Consider the following 17,747-nt stretch of genomic DNA (forward strand, 5'->3'; position numbering starts at 1 on the left):
CCTCTGCTAAAGGCACCTCTGACACCCAGAGCTCCTTCTCCCTTCCCAGCAGCTCCTTCCACTTTTCCAGCAGGAAGTTCATGGCTCCAGTTGGAGTGCAGCTGTTTTAACTGAGGTAGCAGGAAAGTGCTGGGAGAGCTCCAGGGCATCCTCAGCCTCTGCTGGCCAGGAAAAGCAGCAGGGAATTGCACACTCCCAGTTCATCCCAGTCTGTGACATCCCAGTGAGGGGTCAGCACAAAAATTCAGAATAGACGTTAATAAACAGTGTTTGGCAGGTGCAGCAAAATTCTCATGTCACTGTTATACTTTATGAAAAATCCCTTTGCTAAGATTTTTCTCCTGAGAAGCCACAGAAAAAAAATGTGAACAATAATTATCTGATTGCTTGGAATGTGGTTTAGAAGTTGCTTACTACCAAGTGCATCTTTGATTAGTTCTATGTCAATTGTTTCTAATTAATGGCTAATCTCAGTCCAGCTGTGTCAAACTGTGGTTAGTCATGAGTTTTTATTATTTTTCTTGTCTAGCCTTCTGATGTCTTCTTTCTTTTTTTTAATATAGTTTTAGTATAATATATATATAATATACTTATTTTATTATATATTATACTATATATATTATACTATATATATATACAATATATTATATACTATATATATATATATATTATATTATATATATTATATATTATAAATTACATATTATATATTACATAATTTATATTATATTATATTATATTATATTATATTATATTATATTATATTATATTATATTATATTATATTATATTATATTATATTATATTATATTATATTATATTATATTATATTAATAAATCAGCCTTCTGAGAACCTGGAGTCAATTCTCATCTCTCAGCTCGTCCTGGAGACCCTCACAACATCACCACAAAAATTTGTAACCACATTCTCATGTTTTGGAAGGCATGAAGTCTTGCCCTATAATGTGATGATGGTATTAAATGCTTCTCTCCCAGAAGTTTACATCAGACCCCAGAAAACACAGAAATAACAGCACTAAAAAGAAGCAAGTTATGATCATAAAAACTCCATTAATCCCTTCTATAACAGAGATTTCTACATGCTTCCTTAGATCAGATCACATAAAATGACAAACAAACCAAAAAAAATCCAGAAAATTCTCCAGGTTTCAATGAGAGATCCAGTTGCACAGGTTAGCTAGAAATAGAAATTGTGTTAACACCAGTTAACGGGCAATCATGGTATTTTAAAGTGTTCATTTGCAGATTGTTCTATACATAATGACAAGACAGGAAATAATTATCCAAGCCCTTAATCCTAACCCTTCATAAATTAGGATTCTCCCTCTGCTATAATGTCTCACCCAGTCCCACAAGACCCCAGTTGTGGCAGAAAAATTTCCTATTAATGATGGATTGATTCCACAGTGTGAATATCTTAAAATAAGACAACAAAAAAAGGAAAGAATTAGCCAAACCTGAGTGGGATCTTCCAAACTGTAGCAGCAGAAACATCAGCCTTCTTGCTTCATTTATTATGAGAATGGAAAAGTTCCTACTAAAAGGTGGCCTGCAATTCATAAATGCAATTTAATTTAGCTTATCTTCAAAGTAGTGGACATTTTAAAAAATTAAGAAAACAAAACAAAAAAGAAAGCTTGAATTAAAGCATTTTTTGCCACACAAAACCATGTACAACAAAACAAATTGTATGTGTAATTATATTTTGACCATGTTCTTATTATCTATCATAAATCTTGTGTCTGAGTATAGATATTGTACAATTACTTTCAACAGTTGGCATAATTGTTTTGATCTTAACTGTTATTCATTCTGGGAGAAAAATGCAGTGGATGATAGCAGATAACAAAGGGAGCATTTATGAGCAATGATGCTGCTCAACAAACCCATTGTCACTCTCCCATTTAATAACTCCAGTTAATGGTCATGTTCTGTGTGTGGCCCAAATTATGTGGCAATTCCTAATACAATGATACAGCTGTGGTAACTCTGCAATCCCTGAAAAGCACAGCAGAGAGTTTAAATTTAAAAAAAGCCAAAAACCACAAACCCTGTGTGTCACCTGTCTGTATCCAAATGTTACATTAGAAATATTTCAAATTAAAAAAAAAAAAAAAACCACAACACTATTAAGCTTTTATATCACAGCAGGTGACATCCAATTCACCTAATTTTAGCCACCAGAAAGTGGAGACTAATTCTAAAATATCAATTTATTGTACCATCAATTACCAGGAGATAATTAATTCCTTTTTAAAATGCAGAGGCTGGATGTTCTCAGGGGAGCCCCTTCACTGACTGCACATCACTTCCAGACAAGTTCTGCAGACTTGGCACCAGCCAGGAACTGAAATATTGCTGTGATTCTCTGTGTCATTTGACTTCCCTCTAACAAACAGCAACTTCAATCACTCAAAGAATTTGAAGTCTCAGAAGGGCCTCTGAAAACTTCCAACAGGACAGAATAAAAAGCCCAGCAGAGCACTGATATCATGCTTTGTGGCATCCAGGGATTTGCTTTGTCCTGCTGCAGCCACTTGCTTAAGTGTGGGTCTGCAAATAATTCTTGACTTTAGTTTTTAATTTAATCCTTTAAAAATAGCTTACTTAATAAAGCAGCAGAGATTAAACATACTGGAAAGAGTGATTTTTATGGGAAAAATAAATGCCTCTCATATAAGTGACAAGCCAGTATGCTGCAAAAATAAATAAGACTAAAGATAAAAATACCATGGGGGAAAAAAAAGATGTTTTGCCAGTGGTGAACCAGTCTCTTAAAAAGAAAAATCACTGAGAGAGGAGCTGTACATTTATCTGCTTTCTGCTGCCATCTGTGTAAGATCTGGAGAGAAGGGATTTGAGATACTGCATGAACCCCACTCTTGTTGGTCAGCTGTGTTTGTGAGAGGTTTTATTCAATGTGATGGTGTTTGCAGGGGTCCCAGGATGAGGGAAGAGATGAGGATCTGACTCCATGTTTCAGAAGGCTGATTTATTATTTTATGATATATATTACATTAAAACTATACTAAAAGAATAGAAGAAAGGATTTCATCAGAAGGCTGGCTAAGAATAGAATAATAAAGAATGATAACAAAGGCTTGTGTCTTGGACAGAGAGTCTGAGCCAGCTGGCTGTGATTGGCCATTAATTAGAAACAACCACATGAGCCCAATCCCAGATGCACCTGTTGCATCCCACAGCAGCAGATAACCATTGTTTGCATTTTGTTCCTGAGGCCTCCCAGCTTCTCAGGAGGAAAAATCCTAAGGAAAGGATTTTTCAGAAAATATCATAGCTACAATTCAAGGCAGATGAAATTGGATGAGGGTGTGGTCAATACACAGGATTAGACATAGAATTTATGAGGTTTTTTGGGGAATGAGGACACTAAACCTTTTAGCATTCCAGCACTCCATTAATGAACTCCCTTCCCTCTCCTCTCTTTTAATTTTTCTTTTTTCAGCTGCCATTTCCAGCAAAGGCTGGTGCTGTCTCTCTGGTCCAGGCGCTCTGGGTGTGAGAGGTGATGCAGAGAGGGGATGGAGCAGAGCAGCAGCTGGGGCAGGGCTGCTCCAGCAGCCACATCCTGCAGGGACAGGAGCTCCACAGCTGCTAAATGCTTTTTCTCCTTCCTGCAGCACTGATAAGAGCTGCCTTTATCTCAATGCTCCCCGGACCAGTTGTTTTCCCTCTCCCTGTCCTCACAATACCTCTGCACAGCTCTGAAGTCAGGTACTTAAAGTCTTCTTAGCAACTTTCTGCTCTTTAAGGCACACGAGTGGCTGTGGGGAGGCTACAAAACAAAATTAAGGGCAGAATTTAACCTTTGTTGTTTGGCTGTGTGGTTACCATGAGCTTTATGGTGCAGTGACCTTTCTATAAATCCAAGGTTTAATTATATTCAAGCCACTTACTGGCCAGGTTTACCATGTTCTGCATGGCACAGACAAACTCCTCCACCAAGCTGAAAAAATCCCCAAGCAGAACATACATATAAATAGACCTGAATGTCTCTAATGCAGGCTTCATAATTTAGTTGATATTTCACTGCAAAACTTTGTGCCAGACATAAAGACTTCTCCATCCATAATGATCAAGCCCAAAATAAAGGAAGATAAATTGTGTTTGACAATATTAAGCTTGCACACATCTCTCTCCTCCTTTACTCAGTTTAAAAGGGATTCTTTGCACAAGCCTTGCAATTTCTTTTTCTTGGGAAAGTAGAAAGCATGCAGTGAGGAAGTAATTATATGGAATAACTCGTGTGGGATTCCCACATGTAAAAGTACTCTGAAATTCAGCTCTTTATAAATCAGAATATCAGTATTTTCTCATTCTTGTTTGGATTTTATCCAAATACATTTCCTGTCCTTCCAATACTTCATGTGGCATAAGCTTTATTAAAGTCACTTTTGGAAGCATTTGAATTTGAACACAAAGTCTCTTAATAATAATTATCTGATACAACACATGAATACTGAATATGAATTTGATGCTACTGGATACTTCAGTTGCCTCGTTACTTTGGGAGCCATTTAAATATGATGTAAGCCTTGAAATGAATTAATCAAACAGTCATGCTTAGGTAACAACATCTTATATAGAAGAAGGCAAGAAAAATCTGCTCTACAAAGATTAGAGGGCTGAGAGTTAATTGTGCTCCAGTGGCTGCTGTGCAACACAGCAATATCCAAACCCATTTTAACCCTTCCTGCTGCTGGTAAAACTGTGTGGAGCAGCTCACACTCAGAAAAGGCTCTGGAAAATGAGAAATGCTACAATCCTGGTCTGATATTTCTCAAATAAAGCCATTATTGCTCACCTTTAGCAGGAGCACTGGGCAGTGCATCCCTCAGGGCGGCTGGAGCTCAGCTTGGAGGCTGCAGGGCTGGAGGGAGCTTTCTTCCCTGGCCTTTGAAACACTGCAAAAATGGAAGAAAAAAGGGGTTTTAGGGCATCTTTCTGCTGCCAGCTGGAGGACAGGCTGGATGAGAATATCTGCTGGTATTTGCCATTTCCTGCTCAATATCAAGTCCCAAAAGTCCATGAGAACCTTGTGTACTCATATAAGTTTACTTCCTAGACTCAAAGGATGGTTTTGGGTTGGAAGGGACCTTAAAAACCATCAAATTCCAATTTCTTTTCTTTTTGGTTTTTTTTTTTTTTATATATTCCTCCACTTTTTGCTTGTGCTGTGAGTACATGAAAGGCCTGAAAGCTGCCTTGTTTCTGCAGGCTTTTTGACAGAGCTGTTCTCTGCAGAGCTGTTCAGAGATGGATGGGTTTGAGTAAAAGCCAAGAGGCATTTAGAAGGAAATGTCCTATGGAAAGAGACTGCCCAGGCCTGGGATAATGGAAAGAGCAATGTGGTTTTGACAACTAAAGGGAAGCAAAGGGGAGAAAAATCAAAAAGAGGTGAAGTGAGTCCTTAGGCAGCTGCTTTTTGTTGTTGTTTTCCATTTTTCCTGAAAGGCTGGGCTGGCAGACAGCAGGCAGAGGGCCTTGGTGGGCTGGAAGTTAAAAATGAGCCTCTGATTTTCACTCTGAGTTTCTCTCCTTCCCTGTACTCTGATTCCAGCTGCTCAAAACCTGAACCAAACTTGTCTGAACCTTCAGTCAAGGCCTTTCCCTCCATGCTCTGCCTCTGCCAACTCCCCTGTTTCAGTATAGCTCAAAACAAATGGTACTTTGCATTAAAAGCATGTCAGTCAAAGCAAATGGCTTGCAGGATTATATTAAAGTACTTATTGACATGAAAACGAACAAAAATTAAATAATACACCATATGAAATTCAGCAGCTCTGGACCCGAACAAACCCACATCACTCAGGGCAAAACTGTTTCAAATATTTGCTAAAACAAGGTGACAAAGGCATTTAATGAAAAATTATATCTCTGTTTATCATCATTGCGTTTCTTTCTTGCAAATATTTAACCTTTGCACATTCACAGACTATTCAATCCATATTTTCTACAAGTATAGTGAAAATGAAATAACATTGATATATGAGTTATATAAAGCACAACCGCCACTCACCAGAAAACTGTAATTCCCTACACCCATTCTAACTGCAGAATTACATTTTTTAAAATATTACTGATACCCATGAACTATTTCAAGACAGAAAAAATTGTATTTTACAGAGAAATAATTATTTAGCAAGAAAAGGTTTGCCTTGAGTGAGATACAGGATTTCATTCCCCTGACTGAAGTGCCCAGGTTACAAAGCTGCTCACACACTTTATTCCTCACACACTTTACTCCTAAGAGGAGAAGCTGGGTTTCCTCTGGAGGGCCCAATGCAAAGCACCTGAGTTAAATCCTTACTCTGAATTGCCCTCTGGAGAAATCTCCCTCTCTCTTGTCATGAATTTCATTGGAGGCTTAAGAAGATTCGTTTCTGGTTTAGGCACCAAAACTCCTGGAGCTGGATGGTGCAGCTCCCTCTTTATGTACCCAAACACATTGAACCACACTTCCTTTGCACCTACAATGTGGACTTAATGAGCTATAATGAATTAAGTATATGAATGAATTTCCAGTATTCAAATTAAATTAAGTCACTATCACTTTTCCTTTATTTTTCCATAAAATGACAGTCCATGTTTGGATTTAAAAGAAAAGTGAAAATGGCATTTCCCATCTTTTTAAGCTGTTATCTTCATTGCTGAAGCTGGCAGGAGTGTAGGAAGCATGTGGATTGCTGAAATCCTTGCTATTTTTCCATATGGATTGCCAGCAGCAGCTACAGCACTCCTGACTCCATTTTACCAAACTGACTGAACAGAATTAAGGGCATTTTCCCTCTGGAAGGGATATGAGAAGGAGCGCAGGCACAAATAAAGAAACCCAGAGGAAACCATCACCCTGCACAGTGCCTGGGTGCCAGAGCAGACCTGAGCTGGTGGGTTTTGTGCAGAGCAATATCACCAGCACACAGCTCTGCTCTCCCCGCTCAGAGCCTGTGAAATTCGCTCTGTTTCGGGTGCTGTCCCTGCCTGCCTTGCCACAGTCACTGATTTGTGTCCCATTCAATTCAGCTGATGTGAGAACAGCCCAAGCTGCTCACCGTGTGTCAGGGGCTGATAATTGCATTGATCCCTGGCCTGGGCTCAGCCAGGCTCTGTCCGGTTTTCGGCTGTTTGGAGGGCCTGGAAAGGCCCGGGGTGGCCTTGGGGCAGCCCGCGTTTCAAAGGACGAGAAGAGGCTTCAGTTCTTTTCTCGGTCTTTATGTTTATTAATTGTTTATCTAAAAGATTTTCTCTCGGCCCGACAGAGCTCTGCTCAGCAGCCAGCCATGAGCACACTCCCTGCCCTCCGGGCGGTCACCTATCTTTATACCCAAAGTTACGTGTACAATATTTATCATTTTTCCCCAATACCTTTCACCCTTATTGCCCGGTGCACTTTTAGTAATGACCAATCCCAAAGTGCCACCATCACCACAGAAGATGGAGGAGAAGAAGAAGAAGAAGGAGGACAGGACACGCCCCAATTCCTCCATCTTACTTCTCTAAACCCCCCTGTACAGAAATCCTAAACCCTGTGTCTCACCCTCTAATTAACCAATCCCTTCACCATTCACCCCGGTGAAACCCTCCTATCCTCATACAGGTGTCGTCTCCTGTGTAGGATCAAAGTCCAGCCACCAGACACTTCTGGAACATTCCAGGACTCCCGAGCCCCCCAAGGGTGGTCTCGGTGACACCTCAGTCCTGAGGTGCTGAGATCCCACAAGGCTCTGCTCAGCACAGGGCGCTGGGCAGGGCTGCCTGGAATTGGCAAATTTGGCTCTTGGGCTGCTGAGATTCCAATCAGCCTTGGCAGGGGGATGCACGAAACAGGGAGTGCTAAATGTGCCAATAAGTGAATTACTTTTCAGATTATGTTTCCGGTGGAGATATTGATGAGTGGGCTTTGTGAGCTGAATATAGCAGCTTGTTACACCCTATTTCCTATGGAACAGGTGAATGGATTCTGATAAAATGAAGGGGGGAATGCTGTTCATCTGCAGACTTCTTAAAAAAAAAGAAGTTTGTTTTTAAACAGCACCATAGTTACTTCTAACAATAATTTTCACTCTTCTCTTTAATGTTCTTCTCAGAAAAAACTCTGAGTGAAAAGACCTTTTCTCATGACAATGGACATTCAGAAACAAAGTTTATAAAACAGACTAAAACACAAAGCTGCTGGAAATACAGCCAGACTTCCATCATTTTGGGGTACAAGACCATTGCAAGCTGATCCTGCATCAGAGCCCAGTTACTAATTTTTTTCCAAAAATCAGTTTTTGAGATATTCTAGCTATCAACTTCCCTGGCTAATTCCCTGAAACTCTTTATTAAAAAATCCCAAAATATCCAAACATAAAGATGTTATCAGCAGGTGATTAAGCTGTCAGTCCCTCATTTAAGGATACTTACACTTAAGACCCCAAATTTGAACAGTGATAATTTTTCATGATTCTTGTGTCTCTCTTGTTCCTTTTCTAATACAATACCTCTCAATCTGGGGAAATCTAGGTGCAAACTGAGAGATTTCCAGCTGTCTCTGAGCACCCCCAGCTCCAATCAGGAATTTTGGATGTTCAGCACCTGCTGGGGATCTCTGCCAGGAGGCTCCTGCCTGCAGCACTGCAGGGCTTACGGAGGTGTTTCAGTCCCTCGTGCTTTACTTCCTCCACTTTTGGACAAAACCCCGTGTTCTGCATGCTAAATATTGCAAAAATTAAATTTTAGTATCAGTCTCGCTGCTGTTTAGCCAAATTTTGCCAGTTTGTTTTGCTTTGCCGAGCACAGATACAAGGAAATTGCACCAATAGATTAAACAGGGTGGTTTGGAAAGGAAAATGCTATTTAAAGTCAGCAGAAGTACATGTTTGAAAGGAAACTATCCAACTTAACTTGTAAATGAAATGTAAATGAAACACATGAGACTATTCCCCACCCACTAAGAAATACTTTTTACAAGAACAATGTTTAAGATCTAATTTTTTACTGCAACAAAAAAAAAAAAAAAAAACAAAACAAAAAAAAAAAAAAAAAAACAAAAAAACCACACAGATTCTCTGCAGGCAAAAAAGGAAATGAAAAACCTGTCCAAAATCACTTATGGACACTTTAACTGCTTTAGTAAATTTTTAGCTTGATACACTTATTTTTAAAGGTCAGTCAAGCTGACTGGGGGACAAACCCATTGGTTCTTATATTCTGTTATTCAGTGCTGAATGTTCTGTACACTGTCATGTTGTCTACATTTAAATAATTGAGATTCCAGAACTGCAAGAACATCAGAAGTATCAATTTGTTGAATTTGCCATTGGACAGGTATTTTCAACATAAATTGCATAGATGGAAGTAATAAAGAACAAGATGCAAATCCTGACTGTTGAAAAACGTGGTCATTAATTAAAAAGTTAAGAGCTGTGATCCTGTTCTTAGGAAAAAAGACAGTGGGTGTATCAGCATGGATTCATTGGCAGGAAATTACATTTCTAAGAGGAAGAAATTAGGATAACTATAAATCCTATGGTTTGTTAATTCATCAGCACAGCAGGATTAGCTTAAATAGCAACGAGTGAGCACACGTGGAATCAATGAAACTGGGTAAAGAGTTTGTGTTTGCTCACCTCCAGGTGATGTGTGGAAGTTTTCAGGTGGAGTCTGATGGAACATTTACTGAAATGAGAAGAAAAATTCAGTTTAAAGTTCCTCCAATACACAGTCATGAATTACAAATCTTACACAATTCATTGTGGTGATCAGGTGCTTGCTTTACCCATAGATTTCAGATTATATGCGGAAATATGGACAATTTTGATGGCAAAGAACAAGATATTGATTTTTTTCCTTCTTTGGTTCACTTTTTAAGTGGTAGGCACACACGCTGCAGGATTGATTACTGGGCTGAATTCAGTAATTAAAAAAATACACAAAGGTTGCATTGAAATTAAGGTACTTACGATTCATCGAATTCAGCACTTTGCTCCTCTCACAAAATCATTGCTGGGCAATGAGCAAACCTCAGGAAATGATCCCCAGGCTGTGCTGGGGTGAGGTTTTGACTATTTGCCCTGCTGGGTGATTGCAGCCATGCATCCATGTCATTATTGCAGGCTCAGGATGGATGTTTGGGCTCAGGATGGATATTTGGGCTCAGGATGGATGTTTGGGCTCAGGATGGATGTTTGGGCTCAGGATATCACCAGGAACCTCTCTCTTCATGCTGCTCTCACTGCTTTGGTGGAGAGGATGGCTGAGAACAGTGGGAATTGCTCCTCACTTCCCTGGACCATGAATAATACCAAGAAGTTGTTTTTTGGTTTTTTTTTTTTTTTTCTGTGAACACTCTTGAGTTTTGGCTGCATTCTTACAACTGCATTTAATTTCTGTTATTCATAATTTTTAGGTATTGAGAAAAATACGGTGTTTTTAAAAGCCTTCATTCCTAGTCAGAAACTGCTCTTATAAAAATTCAAGCTGAATTTCCACCAGCCTTTGTTCACGCTTCACTCAGAGAGTAATTTGGATTCTGAGTTTCAGGGAGACAGGAATTACCCTGACCCTCTGGTTCATATTATTTTTTTGAGGATTGAGCCGTGATGAGCTGGGGAGCTTGTGCATAATTTATGAGCTCCAGATTTAATAACCATCCCCAGCCTGATGTGCCTCCTGCCCCGTCCCTGCCGCTCACTCCGGGGCTGGGCATGCACTGGGGGGCAGCAGCTTCTCCCCTCATTAAAGTCACTCAGCCAGAGCACAACTGCTCCTACAGGGAACTGGAATCATCCCCAAGTATAAAATCCTTACTGAGATTCTCTTTGGAGGTCTGGTTTTTTGGGGGTTCTTTTCACCCTCTTTGATACTCCTCAAATCTTCCATCCTTCTCTGAAGGGGATGATCCCACACATCACATTTTGTTGTCAGGAAGAGCTTCAGAGTGGAAAAGACATTGAATCCACAATGCTTAAGTTCCCAAAAGCAAGATTTGAGATTACAGCCCTGGGATAAGGCAGCTCCCTGTTCTCTACACAGAAATTCCTGCTCTGACTTTGGAAATCTTTCCCTGCATTGACAGAAGCTCAGCTGGGTTTGGATTCCACTCTGGAAACCAAGCAATAAAAACGAGGAGCTACAAATCTGGCAGGACTCTTGTTGATCTAATAAGCTTGAAGGATAAAAATTTGGACATATTTCCATCCAGAGTTAAGGGATAACAAGGAAGAGAGCAGAGAGCAAAGAATTATCCCAATTTTGTTTGATTGGGTCAGACCCCTTCGTTTTTCATGCAATCTAAAATAGTATTTTAGTAAATAATTATAGTATTAGTATACTATTTAGTATGAATATTTAGTATACTAAATGGTAACTTTATATACTTTTTTAGCCATCAGATATTGCTGAAGAGGTGAACTAAAAATAGGAGAGGAAAAGAGTTAGCATTTGGATAGGCTGAAATGCTGACATTTCTCACTCAATAGTGGCAACTTCTCTTTAGAGAGGGTGGCCACTAGAACAACTATCCAAAATATGCTTAAAAATGAGAATCTGGAAAGCCACATTTACATTAAAGCACAGGCACCAAAGAAATCAGATGAAAGTCCAGTAAGGGAAACACAACCAGCAGTCTGAGAAAATAATTGGACAAAAATAAATAAATGTGGTTTTATTGTTTGGGTCTCTTTGAGCTTTCTTTCACTCATCTGAGTATTCATTGATTCTTGAATCACAATTAAGTTATAACTAAATCACATTTCTTTAAGATATTCTAAAGCTGTAGGAGCAGCTCTTCAGTTTTAGTTAGTTCCCATTGAATCCAGATTACTTGGGGCATCTTTTTAATGGAAAAAAACCTCAATATTTTAAACTGCTCCATTGATGATTTCACTCAGATTAGAACACAGGAAATTCTGCAATGAAAAATAGAAAGCTAATCAGAAAAAATTGTAAGAGAAGGGAAACCAGATTGTCCTTTATCTTACACCAATTTACGCTGCTGAAGTCAAAGAAATGTGAGCAGTGAAATGAAATGATGAATCAGACCCAGTGCCTTTCTCCATTGCAAATTTAATGTTACGGAAAATGATATTAAAGTATAATACCCCTACTTTAGGGCTTACCAGAAAATGACTCATGATAAACACAGAGCGTTTGCAGAAATGGCATTAAAAAATAAATTTAGCTTCTCTCTCAGGCTCATTCCATATTTCAGGGTGTAATTTAAGTACACGTCCTTCATTGTGTTCAAAAATTCTTCCTTGGGAGTGGGAATTCAGAACTTTAACGGTAACTCAGACATTCATGCATAAAGTTATCAGCAAAAGTTGAAGTTAAACTGAACATTTCTGAATACAGAAGTAAGGCAGCACAAGGAAAGGCATGTTTCTCTTTCCCAAATTGCCTCTGAGTAAGGCAATTTAAGTGACATGAAAGATAGTTTAGCTTTTAAAGACTGCATTTAAGTGCCCATTCACCTTGATATCGAAAGCATTTTTATTGACTTGAACCTGTGCAGGTTCTTTCAGATAAATTACCAAATAAAATAAATAAATAAACATTAGGCTTGCAAAGAATGGAACAGGGAGAACTGACCATCAGACAGAAGCTTGCCTTGAACAAACCAAGTGGCAATGAGGAGAAACCCATTTTTCTCAAGAAAATACCTGAACTTTCCCCAAAACAAGACAAAATAAAACTCCAGGCCCTTTTTGGCTGAAGGCTGCAAGGTTAAATTGGTCTTCCTGAGAGTCTGAGGATGACAAGTCCTGTTTTATGGGAAGATACACTCTTTTATGGACCTCAGCTAAATGAAGTAATAAAAATTTCTGCTTTCCCAAACTATCATATCAAGGATATTACTCTGTGCTTGCAGCCCTAAGAATATGTATGGCCAAGATTTAGGGTGTTCAGTGCTTTTGCTAAGCCTCTGTCATGATCTCAAAGGAAAAGACTGAGGTAAAACTACCTGGGATACCTCAACAGAAAAAAATACACTGAAATCAATACACATTAAATTAATGTCAGCCAAAGAGTAGGAACTCTTTTCTTTCTACCATCACTAATGTCTGTTCCTGAAATATTTTAAGCTTTTTCTTTCCTTTTTTTCTGAAGACCAAGTTTATTAATTTGGAGAACAAAATGCTCTTCAGCACTGCACAGTCACAGATCAGCTGTACATTCAGGTAAAAGTGCTGAAAAGAGGGAATGAAAATCAATCTGTGCAAAAAGCTGCAGAGGTCACTCCATCACTCCATTTCCCAAAGCCACGGTCCCATGCACTGGGCTGAAGAAGCACCTTCAGCTGAAGAGGATTTCTCTGGGGGTCACACCCCATCCCTGAGCAGATTTTGGGGTCCTCCCCACTGACAGCAGAGGCCACCAGAGCAGAAAAGCCACTGCAGGTTTCTGTCACAGCCATCTTTTATGAAAAATCCTTTCCTTAGGATTTTTCCTCCTGAGAAGCTGGGAGGCCTCAGGAACAAAATGCAAACAATGGTTATCTGCTGCTGTGGGATGCAACAGGTGCATCTGGGATTGGGCTCATGTGGTTGTTTCTAATTAATGGCCAATCACAGTCAGCTGGCTTGGACTCTCTGTCCCAGATACAAACCTTTGTTATCATTCTTTATTATTCTATTCTTAGCCAGCCTTCTGATGAAATCCTTTCTTCTATTCTTTTAGTATAGTTTTAAGGTAATATATATAATAAAATAATAAATCAGCCTTCTGAAACATGGAGTCAGATCCCCATCTCTTCCCTCATCCAAGAACCCCTGTGAACACAAATTTCCTCTTGTGTTTGTCCCTGTGTTTGACCACATCCCCAGCTGCAGGCTCTGATGCTGCTCTGCTCCCAGCCTTGCTCCTGGAACTGTTTCCCCACATCAGCTGCACAGATTTTATAAAACAAGCCCACAGCAAGGCATTTCCATGACAACACGCTGCAGAAACTAAACTCAGGCTTGGAACCAGTTCTTGTTTCAGTTCTTAAATCTAGAAGTGTCTCTGGACTGCGCTGGTCTGGCCTCAGCCATCAGGGGTCCAAGGTGCACAGTCAGAAATGAGAGCACTGAGCACAGGGAGAGCAGCAGCTCCAGCACTTTGCGGCTGTTCCTAACTTGGATGTGAATTTTGATCTCTTTTTCTGGAGACCCAGCGCTGACTGATCCAGTGTCCGGTTTATCTCGGCTGTTTGAGGGGCCTGGAAAGGCCCGAGGTGACCTTGGGGCAGCCCGCGTATCAAAGGATGAGAAGAGGCTTCAGTTCTTCTTTCGGTTTTTATGTTTATTAATTGTTTATCTAAAAGATGTTCTTTCAGCCGGACAGAGCTCTGCTCAGCAGCCAGCCATGAGCACACTGTCTCTGCCCTCTGGGGCAGCCACGTATCTTTATACCCATTGTTACGTGTACAATATTTATCATTTTTCTCCAATACCATTTATTCTCATTCCTGGGTGCACTCTCAGTAATAACCAATCCAAGAGTGCCACCATGGCCAAAGAAGATGGAGGAGAAGAGGAAGAAGAAGGAGGACAGGACACACCCCAATTCCTCCATCTTACTTCTCTAAACCCCCCTGTACATAAATCCTAAACCCTGTTTCTCACCCTCTAATTAGCTAATCTTTTCGCCATTCACCCCGGTGAAGCCCTCATCCTTGTCGTCTCCTGTGTAGGACCAAAGTCCAGCCACCAGACACTTCTGGCAACATTCCAGGACTCCCGAGCCCCCCAAGGTGGTCTCGGTGGCTCAGCACCTCAGTCCTGAGATCTTGAGATCCGACAATCCAGCAAGCAGCAGCAGCTGCAGTGAGCTCGGCAGCCCTGGCAGGGATCTGCACCAGCAGAGCTCTCGCTGCTGTTCTCCCTCAGTCTGTACACAATTCTTTTTGTTTCCGCGATTCCACGGGCCCTCTGCAGGGAGAGAACACACGGCTCCCGCATCAGGAGCGAGGTAATAAAGCATCACTCACCCCTCTGCAGCTTTACACGGATTCCTTTTGTGTTTCTGTCTCTTGCCGATATTGAGCTGGCTCAATGCCACACAGAGCAAGGCGCGAGGAGCTCGTGTTGTCACAGAGCCCAGAGCAAGAGCTGGGTGATTGCAGGTGTCCCATTCTGCAGGACGAGAATGTAAAAAATCACATTTCTACCTCACACTCAGAGAAAGCCTGTTTGGCTGTGTTAAACTGCTGCCTAATTAGAAAAAGTGCTGAAATTACATTTTTTTAATGTTCAAAACTGCATTTTAGATTTAACAGAAAACCCGTGGTGCTGCTTTGTGCAAACTCACCTTTCTCTGGGGTGAAATTTTTCCTTACTCCAAATCTTGCCACAGACACCCCAAAGAATTTGTGGTTTGGGTTTTTTATAAGACTTTATTTAGCTGGGCAAAACTTTCCTAAGTGGTAAAAACACCCCAGACAATGGAAGATGTCCCACAGCACCCAAATACTGAATATACTGACTAACAGGGTTAATAGATTGATTTATTTGATTGCAGATACCAACCAGGACACACAAAGCTTTGAATTCTGGCTAAATTGTTGGATTGCTATACAAAAAGTAGACTAAGAGCTTAAGTGCTTTGTACATTTCTTGCAAGAAATATCCCTTTTTGGTTAATTCATACATTGATCAAACAATTATTTTGTTTCAGTATAAAAATCACAGAAGTACTAATCAAAAGTATTTAGTTAATAATAAAAGAGAAGACAAAAGCAACTGGAATGATAACTTGAAGAGTTTTTTGCAAATTCTAACATGATTTTCAAGGAAGTCAAATGTTTGATGAATTTTTTAAAAAACACCTTTCTTGATTTGAGTCAATATTAATCTCTAATTGATGAAATAAATGCTACTGCTGCTTCTCTTTGAAATGAATGGACACAAAAATGTTCAAAAGGAATCCTTTATAGACATCACATGTGGCCACATCAGAAACCTTAGGAAGTTAAACTACATCAGAGTAAGAGCATTAATAGTGGCCTGAAATAGAGGCATTGATCTGCTGAAGCTGAATGTAGACCAATATCAAAAGAAAATCATACCAACATTATTTCCTTTTTGAAAAGTACAACCAATTAATAAAATGAGAATATTATATTTTAAAAAATGGAAATCCTTTTTAGTTAGAGTTCTTTAATTTTTCAATTCTCTAAATGCTAAAATTTTGCTGTTAGAATATCCTGAGTACTGTTAGAAAATATCAAATAAGTCCTTATTCTAGATGGCAGCAAAAACTTAGAAACTTAGATATAAGTCAGTATTTCTGGTTTTAAAGTGACTTTTTTTTTGTAAGATGCTCAGTATGAGCATGAGCTGTATAACCTCACTTGGTCAAAGTTCTGGAACTACAAGATTTCTCTAGTCAAGCATATTCCCTACTCAGCCTCTGAAAATGCATCCGAAGGGTTTTGCTCACATTCACCCACAGACTTGGTCAGGGAGTGGTGAAATCCCATTTCAGCCCAGGCAGGTCCTGCTGAACTGAGGGAAGCCACCCCTGGAATGTTCTGGGCTCCTGGAGCACTGCAGGGCTTGGGAGGCTCCATTCCAGGGGCATTCCCAGCACTGAAATCACAGAAATTCCCTTTGCTGCTGTAACTGGGCACAAATGAGCTGTTAAGTTGACAGCAGAAGATATTTTGGAGGTATGAAACAGCACAGGATTGAATTCCATCCATTTTTACTCACCATTAATCTGAATCAGGTCGTACAAATCAGGGGGTGCTTCAGCAGCAGGAATAATGCTGGATTATTTTTCCTGTTACTTAGAAAACAAGCACCCAAAACTTGGCCTTGATTTCACAGCTCCCATTTTTGATTTTACCTCATCCCACACAAAACCCTGAAACCCACTTGCCATTCATGCCAGAACCTCCCTCTGATTCCAGAAGGGGATGGGGCTCCTGACAGAACACCCAGGATAACATTTCTGTTGGTGGCCTCCTACTTGTTCTGGGCTGGCATTTGTATAATATTATGAACTATCCAGTATTTTAAATGCTTTCCTTCAATGCTACCTCTTTCACAAAGACATAAAGAGAAACCATTAAATAAAACCATCTCTGTTGCATGCTTGCTTTCTTCTTGCTTTACTTTCACAAAGACGTCAGGAAGAGTGAGGCAAAGCTGGAGAATTCCAAAACTTCTGAAGGAATTTGGCAGTGAATTTTTTCAGTGCCTATTCTGAGGTTGCCAGTTTTGTCTGTGCAATTGTTTGCAGCCCCTGCAGCAGCTCAGGTGCTGTGGTGTGTTCTTAAGTTTGTTAGTTTGCTCCCCCCATTTTCTGTATTACTTCCTGCTGCTACCGTGTCAGTTCGGTTGCTATGAAAATGAAACTGCTCCTCCCCTGGTTTCTCTTATAAAGTGAAAGTTGTTTCCTCCTTAGGCTCAGTCAATCACTCCTTTTCTCCTCCCAGGTTTCGAGAATTTTCTTTTCTCTGGGAGGTATGGTTGGCTGTAGCCCCGGAGCCCCTCCTATGATTTATAACAGTTGGTTACTTTAGTATATCAGTTTTGTTTCGTACCTCCAAATATGTATTTCTATTGGATAGCCAAGTTTCCCTGCCTTCTTCCCCCCTTTTCCCTTAAAACCCTCTCCTGCCCCTTGTTCGGGGCCATTTGCTGGGTGTTTCCCCTCCTTGTTGGTTCTTCTGTAATAAACCGACAGTTTACCCCCAGCAAGTGGTCGCCTCCTAATTCGTCTCTCACCGCGCTGCTC

At 40.1% G+C, this 17,747-nt stretch overlaps 1 long non-coding RNA gene across 1 annotated transcript; it reads right to left on the reverse strand.

Moving 5' to 3' along the window:
* Positions 1 to 1,090: 1,090 nt before the first annotated feature.
* On the reverse strand, positions 1,091 to 6,155 carry LOC135447956 (uncharacterized). Its single transcript, XR_010440353.1, has 5 exons — positions 6,061 to 6,155; positions 4,846 to 4,945; positions 3,734 to 3,816; positions 1,478 to 1,569; positions 1,091 to 1,197 (listed from the first exon to the last, which is right to left on the reverse strand). It is a non-coding gene; the product is annotated as an uncharacterized LOC135447956 (long non-coding RNA).
* Between the last annotated feature and the right edge of the window lie 11,592 nt (positions 6,156 to 17,747).

Source organism: Zonotrichia leucophrys, chromosome 4A (assembly GCF_028769735.1).
Source record: "Zonotrichia leucophrys gambelii isolate GWCS_2022_RI chromosome 4A, RI_Zleu_2.0, whole genome shotgun sequence".
Classification (NCBI taxonomy): domain Eukaryota; kingdom Metazoa; phylum Chordata; class Aves; order Passeriformes; family Passerellidae; genus Zonotrichia; species Zonotrichia leucophrys.